Consider the following 7353-nt stretch of genomic DNA (forward strand, 5'->3'; position numbering starts at 1 on the left):
AAACCAGTTACTTTCTACGGTGTTCTAAGGAGCTGACTTTAGAAAATTACTGATTAAAATCAATATTAAAAAAGTTAAATTGCTTTACAAATAACCATGCCTCGTATAGACTGGGGATATGTATGCCACTTAAGGTGTGTGTATACTTCAACTTGAGCAACAGTAAGTGTAATTAAATGAGCATAACAGAATGGGGCTGATAGTATAAACCAAACTATGAGGATGTACAGAGTAGACAAGAGGAGACTTACACTGCAATAGCTCTACTTAGACACTGCAGCGGGGTCCAAAGTCAAAGGATGGGAGGAAGGGAAGTCATATTCCAACACATTCGTTGGGAGGAAGGAAAATAATTATGATCATTCATACTCTTAAGTTTGCAGTGATATTTTACTTCCATGATTTTTATTTACTTGATTTTGTGATATTTCTACAATAGTTAGGATTCTTATCAAAGAGATTATTTGACCCAGATTTCCATAATCATCACTTCTTATTCCGTCTTCTTGCAGGCTACGTTTCTGCATCATTTACCAAACACTTAATGTCCTCTTATCCACCTGAGACATTTCATAGGCTTTTCTTTTTGTCTAGCATGTCCTCCTCCAGATTCTTTGTGTGACAAACTTAAGATCATTGGTAGCAGTCCAATTCTGATGTCACCTGTTTTTCCCCTAGACCTTCCCAAACCAATGAGTTCCCCTCATCTATATTCTCCCTCATTTTTCTTATTCCTATTTTTTTCAGTATTCATCACACTGTGCTGCTGTTACCCATTTGCTGATTTCTGTACACTGCTGCAGATTGTGGACCCCCCAGGCAGACTTCCTTGACTTTGGATCCCTATGCTTAGCAAAAGGCCTTATACACAGAGATATTCAGTAGATGTTTGTTGAACTAATTGTGAAAAATGATGGAATATTTTAAAATGCTGTTGCAGTTAGCTTTTGCTGCATAACATGTCACCCCAAAACTTCATGGTTTGAAACAAATTTAATTAGCTCATGGCTAGTTGGCTGGGCTAGTTTGGTCTGGCCCGATTTAGCTAATCTCTAGTTGGCTCACATATCCATGATCAGCTGATGGGTCAGCTGGAGGTTAGATGATCTAAGACAGCCTTACTGACATGTCTGGCAGTTAGCAGGCTGTTGGCCGGGGGGATGAGGATGTTTAGGCCACATGTCTCATCATCCGTCCGGCTAGCCCAGGCTCATTTACAGGGCAGTAGCAAGAACAGCAAGAAAGTAAGCCCTAAAGCGCAAGCCACTTCTCACGTTTGTTAATTTTCCAGAGCATCTAATCTCAGATGCAAGGGATGGAGAAATAGACTTTCCCTCTCCATGGGAGGAACAGCAAAGTCATGTTGCAAATGAATGTGTAAATAGGAATGGAAAGAATCATATCCATTTAAATCTACTATAAATGCCTAGGAAATTTACAATTTGATAATACCTCCTTTCCTCTTCAGATTTTTCTAGCAAAACACCCTAAATATTAAAAACTAGACCCAATTCAATAACAGAGAAGAGCATCAAGTTTTGTAAGGACAGCAAGGCATAGAAGCAGCAGCAGGAGGGGAGCACTGCGATAGAAAAGTGACTACTATGCTTTTAATGTTTACAGGATCTGTAGTCCTCACCCATATTTCATTACTAATATTAATAATTTGTAATTTTTTGTTTTTCCTTACTACTTTTGATAGAGGTTTATGAATTTATTAAACTTTTCAAAGAACCAAATTTGGCTTTCTTAGTTTTCTCTCTCGTTCGTCTATTTCATGTCATTCATTTTTGCCTCTTCATTATTTCCTTTGTTTCTACCTTGTGTTTAATTTGCTCTTTGTTTACCATCTTCTTGTGGAAACATAGATCATTGGTTTTAAACCTTTTTTGTTCTATAATATAGTCATGTATGGATATAAATTTCCCTCTAATCTCTGCTTCAGTTGCATCCTACAGTGTTAATATGTTGTATCTCATTATCATGTAATTGAAAATATTTTCTGATTTCTCCTATGATTCCTTCTTTTATTTAAAAATATTGCCCTCTTGATGCATAATACAAAATCAGACTTACTATATTGGATACAAAATTTTAAAAAATCAATTGTATTTCTACAGTAGCAGTGAATAATTTGAAACAAATTAAGACATCAATTTCACTTATAGTAACATCAAAATAGTAAAATACAATAGGAATAAATTAAACTGAAGAAGTTCAAGTCTTGTATGTTAAAATCTACAAAATATTTTTAAAGAAATTGAAGATCTAGATAAATAGAAAAACATCCTATAAAGACATAGTATTAAGATATCAGTAATCTCCAAATTGATCTGCAGATTGAATGTAATCCCTATCAAAACTCCCAAGTGCCTTTTTTTTTTCCAGAATTGAACAAGCTGGTTCTAAAATTCATATGGAAATGCAAAGGGTCCAGAAACAATCTTGAAAAAGAACAAAGTTGGAGGACTCACCCTTTCCAATTTTGACACTTACTACAAAACTACAATAATTAATACAGTATGGTTATGGCACAAAGATAGACATATAGACCCAGAAATCAACTCTTTTTTTGCTTTTCAATAAGGGAGCTAAGACAATTCTATGTGGTTAAGACTTTCAACAACCAGTGTTGGAACAATTAATATCCACATAGTAAAGAAGGAAGTTGGGCCCTTTCCTCATAATATACACAAAAATTCATTCAAAGTGGACCAACAATCTAAATGTAAGAGTAACCTACAAAAATTTTGGAAGAAGAAAATTGCATAGGCATAAATATTTGTGATCTCAGAGTAAGCAACGATTTCTTCTCTATGACAGCCAAAACACAAACAACAAAATTAAAAACAGATAAATTGCACTTCATCAAAATTTAAAAGCTTTTATGTCAAAGTATACTATCAAGACAAGGAAAAGACAGTTTAACGGAATAAGGGAAAATGTTTGCAAACGATGTATCTGATACGTGCACTATTAAGAACACATAAAAAGCTCAAATCTCAACAATAAAAAGACAAATAATCCAGATAAAAATGGATGAACAATTTGAATAGACAGTTCTCCAAAAATGATATACAAATGGCAAATGAACACATGAAAAATGCTCAACATCATTAGTCATTAGAGATATGCAAATCAAAACCACAATGAGAGCACTTCACACCCACTAGGATTGCTATAATTAACAAGTAGGAAAAACAAGCACTGGCAAAGATGTGGAGAAATCGGAATCCTCATACATTGCTGATGAAAATGTAAAATGCTGCAGCCACTTTGGAAAAAGTTTGGAAATTCTGTTTTAATTTAATTTTTCATATTTTTGAAAATAAAATCTATTGAAGTAACATTGATTTTTAGCATTATATAAGTTTCATGTGTATAACATTATGTTTCCACTTCTGTATACCCTACAGCATGCTCACCACCAAAAATTTAGTTTTCATCCATCACCATATAGTTGATAGCTTGACCCATTTCACTCTTCCCTTTCCCCTCTAAAAGCACTTCTATGTTCTCTGTGTCTACATGTTTGTTTTTGTATGGTTTGTTCATTTATTTTGTTTTTGTGGAGGTGTGTTTTTATGTTCATATGTTCAGTTTAGTTTTTATATTCCACACAGGAGTGAAATCATACAGTATTTGTCTTTCTCCATCTCAGTTATTTCACTTAGCATGATACCCTCAAGAGTCCATCCATGTTGTTGCAAATGGCAAGATGTCATTTTTTTTAATGGCTGAATATTATTCCATTATGTGTGTATACCACATCTTGTTAATCCTTTGATGAACACGAGTTGTTTCCATATCTTCGTTATTATAAATAATTCCATGATGAACATAGGAGTGCATATATCTTTTCAGATTAGTGTTTTCATAGTCTCTGGATAATGGCCAGAAGTGAAATAGCTGGATCATATTGTAGTCTATGCTTAATGTTTTGAGGACTCTCCATATTTCTTCCACAGTGGCTGCACCAATTTACATAGCCATCAATAGTGTATGCGGGTTCCCTTTATATCCTGATACTTGTTATTTTTTGTTTTGTTTTTGTTTTTTTATGGCCACACCTGCTATCTATGGCAGTTCCTGGGCTAGGGGTCAAATCGGAGCTGCAGCTACCAGTCTATGCCACAGCCACAGCCACACCAGATCCAAAACACATCTACTACCTACACTGCAGCTTGCAGCAATTTTGGATCCTTAACCCACTGAGCAAGGCCAGGGATTGAACCCACATACCATGCAGAAGACTTTTAGTTTGATGTCATTTCATTTGTCTATTTTCACTTTTGTTTCTCTTACTTGGGGGAGACACATCTAGAAAGATACTTCCAAGACTGAAATCAAAGAGTGCACAACCTATTTTTTTTCCTAGGAATTTTATGGTATCTGGTCTTACATTCAAGTCTTTAATCCATTTTGAATTAATTTTTGTCTCTGGTGTGAGAAAGTGGTCTAATTTCATTTTTTTTTTTTTTTTGCATGTGGCTGTCCAGTTTTCCCAACAGCATTTATTGAAGAAACTATTCTTTGTTTTAATTTTAAAAAGTTAAAAATAGAGGTCCTGTAAGACTTAGCAATTCCATTTGCTGAGAGAAATGCAAACATATGCTTACACAAAAACTTGTGCCCAAATATTCACAGAAACTTTACTATTATTTGCCCAAAATGGGAAACAACACAAATTTCTGTCAATTATGAATAGATAAAAACGTGGTATATTCATACAAGGAAATATTATTGGCAGTAAAAAGAAATGACTGACTTATACATTCTATGACATGGTTGAACACTGAAACATGCTATGTGAAAGAAGCCAGACACAGGAGGTCACATATTGCATTATTCCATGTACATGAAATGTCCAGAATAGGCCAACTCATAGAGAAGGGAAGTTAATTAGTGGTTTCCAAGGGCTGAGGTAAAAAGGATATGGGAGTTACTATTTATGAGTATGGGGTTTCTTTTTGTGGTGGTGAAAATATTTTGTAAGTATAAACTAAAAAGCGGTGAGTTTTACACTTAAAAAAGGTGAATTTTGTAGCAAAGCTCTAACTCAGTTTAACATATCATTCATAGAGTTTATTATCACTAACCTACATAGGGTTTTGAAAATTTCTCCTGTGCTTTGTTTTGTCTGCTCTTATTTTTTAAATTTATTTATTTTTGGCCATACCCACCATTATGCAGAAGTTCCTGGGCCAGGGATCCAACCTGCGCCCCGGAAGAGACCCAAGCCACTGCAGTAGCAATGCTGGATCTTTAACCCGCTGCAGCACAAGAGAACTCCTGCTCTTAATTTGATCATCAAAATTATGTGCTGTTGCAAATAGAAATGTTCAGAACATTAATCTCAGTTGTGTGCTGTAGAGTAGATCTAACACTCATTTATTTTTGCCTTCTTCTGCGTTAAAAATTTATCCGTGTGTAAAATTAAAAAACATGATAACAGCATCACAACTCATTTTCAGTAATTGATAATCCTGCAACAGGTAATGGTTTAGCAGTGATAGTCACCCATCAACGACTGTGGCACAGAAATAGACTTGGGTTATTTATCATTCTCTTCATGCCGACTCTAACATCCTCTCCTTTCTTCCCTTTTCAACCAGACATTTCTGGAAAGCCAAGGAGTGGACATAATGTTTGCATAGAGATGAACTTTAAACAGTGCCTTATTGTCAAACTTTGAATCTTTGATACTGTAGCAAATTAAGTAGGAGACACTGTAGCTGAGAACTTGAGGACAGTGCAAGTCTTACATTTACCTCTTAAAATAACCTCTTGAAAATAGTATTTCTTATTGTATGATTGAATTCACATTGCCACTCTCTGCCATTGTTCAGCTCTGCTTTCATCTTTAATCAATGCTTTCTGGAGGTTGCAAGTGCCACCTTATGGAGGCATCCTGTGAACTCTAGAAACTTCTGGTATCAAAGAATGTGTGGAAACTTTTAGCTCACTGTTCTCACCGAGAGTCAATGCCAAGAAAGTATTTGCTAGACAAAACCCCAAAGGGCACGCAGAACTCCTCAGCCACTCTGTGTTCCCTAAGAGTCTAGAACACCTCTGTTCCTCCACTCTCAGCAGGGAACTTACTTATAATATGACAGGAAACTGAAGACTCAGTAAGACAACCCAGCATTTTCCTTCTCATGTTTATTCTAACCTTTTTTTCCCCTGCATATGTGCTTATTTTTATTCCTCTTCCCTCTTTTTTTCCCTTAAAATACTATTCCTAGTTGGTTACAGAGTTAATCTCTTATGCATGCTCTGGATTCCATCTTTCTCTGCTACTTACTCTTAGGGGAAGTATGCTCCCTCCATCAGCATGTATTGCTCTGTCCATTCAAATTCTGTCTCCTTACTAAACTTACTCTCAGTTTATAAAGATGATTGTGTTCTTCTCAAACAGAAACCTCCATATGTGCTTCACTGTCCTCCTCCTTTCCCTCCAACCCATCTTATCTCTTGGTTCTTCATGCCAAGCCCCTTGAAAGAGGAGTTTACCCTCTCTCTGCATTAATTAGTACATGTCTCATTCATTAGCCACTTTGAGCAGCTTAATCTCCCTGAAACAATGGCAAAGAGACCACACTCAGCAAAGACCTTGTCATTGCCAATTCCTTTAAGATATTTTTCTATCCTTAAACTCAGTGACACTTGAAAAACTCTTGCTTCCCATATCCTCCCTTAACTATTCTCTTATTTTCTTTTAATTTATTTTGGCTGCCCTTAAATGGACTTTTCAAGGGCATGGACTATGTCTTCTTTGTCTTCCCATTCCTGAACTCCTGCATCAGTGGAGCAGACATACATATATTTGTCAAATGAGTGAATAAAAGCTCTTTTTCAGAGTCAAGTCTCTTTAACACCAGAACACGGGAGAGCTTAGTCCTTGGTCCTGTCTCCACTCATTCTAAACATTTAACCGGATAATTACATTCCCTTTTCACCTTCAGGCACACCAGATTTGCTGACTTCCAAATCTAAACCTCATTTAAACTCTGTAGTGATTGACCCAACTGTCTTTCAGTTAACATCTCCTGGATGCTTGCAAGCAGCACAGTTCAACACAGACAGGGTTTTCCCATCTCTTTCTTTTCAAAAGCACTCCTTTATATCTGCATGAGTATTGATCAGTTAGTTAGCAGTGTAGATCCTGAGGCTGAACTATTTCCCATTTAGTTGCTTCCTTAGTGCGGAGTGCTTTGATTCCTTTAGTTTTCAAAGAGAAACATTTGTGAGACAGACAAACATTTTTCTTACTAACATACCACTTTTTATAGCATAACCTATACAGCTCTCTGAATCTTTTCTATGCTTTGTGACAGTCTAAAATTTCGTTTT

The sequence above is a fragment of the Sus scrofa genome, chromosome 1 (assembly GCF_000003025.6).
Source record: "Sus scrofa isolate TJ Tabasco breed Duroc chromosome 1, Sscrofa11.1, whole genome shotgun sequence".
Lineage (NCBI taxonomy): Eukaryota > Metazoa > Chordata > Mammalia > Artiodactyla > Suidae > Sus > Sus scrofa.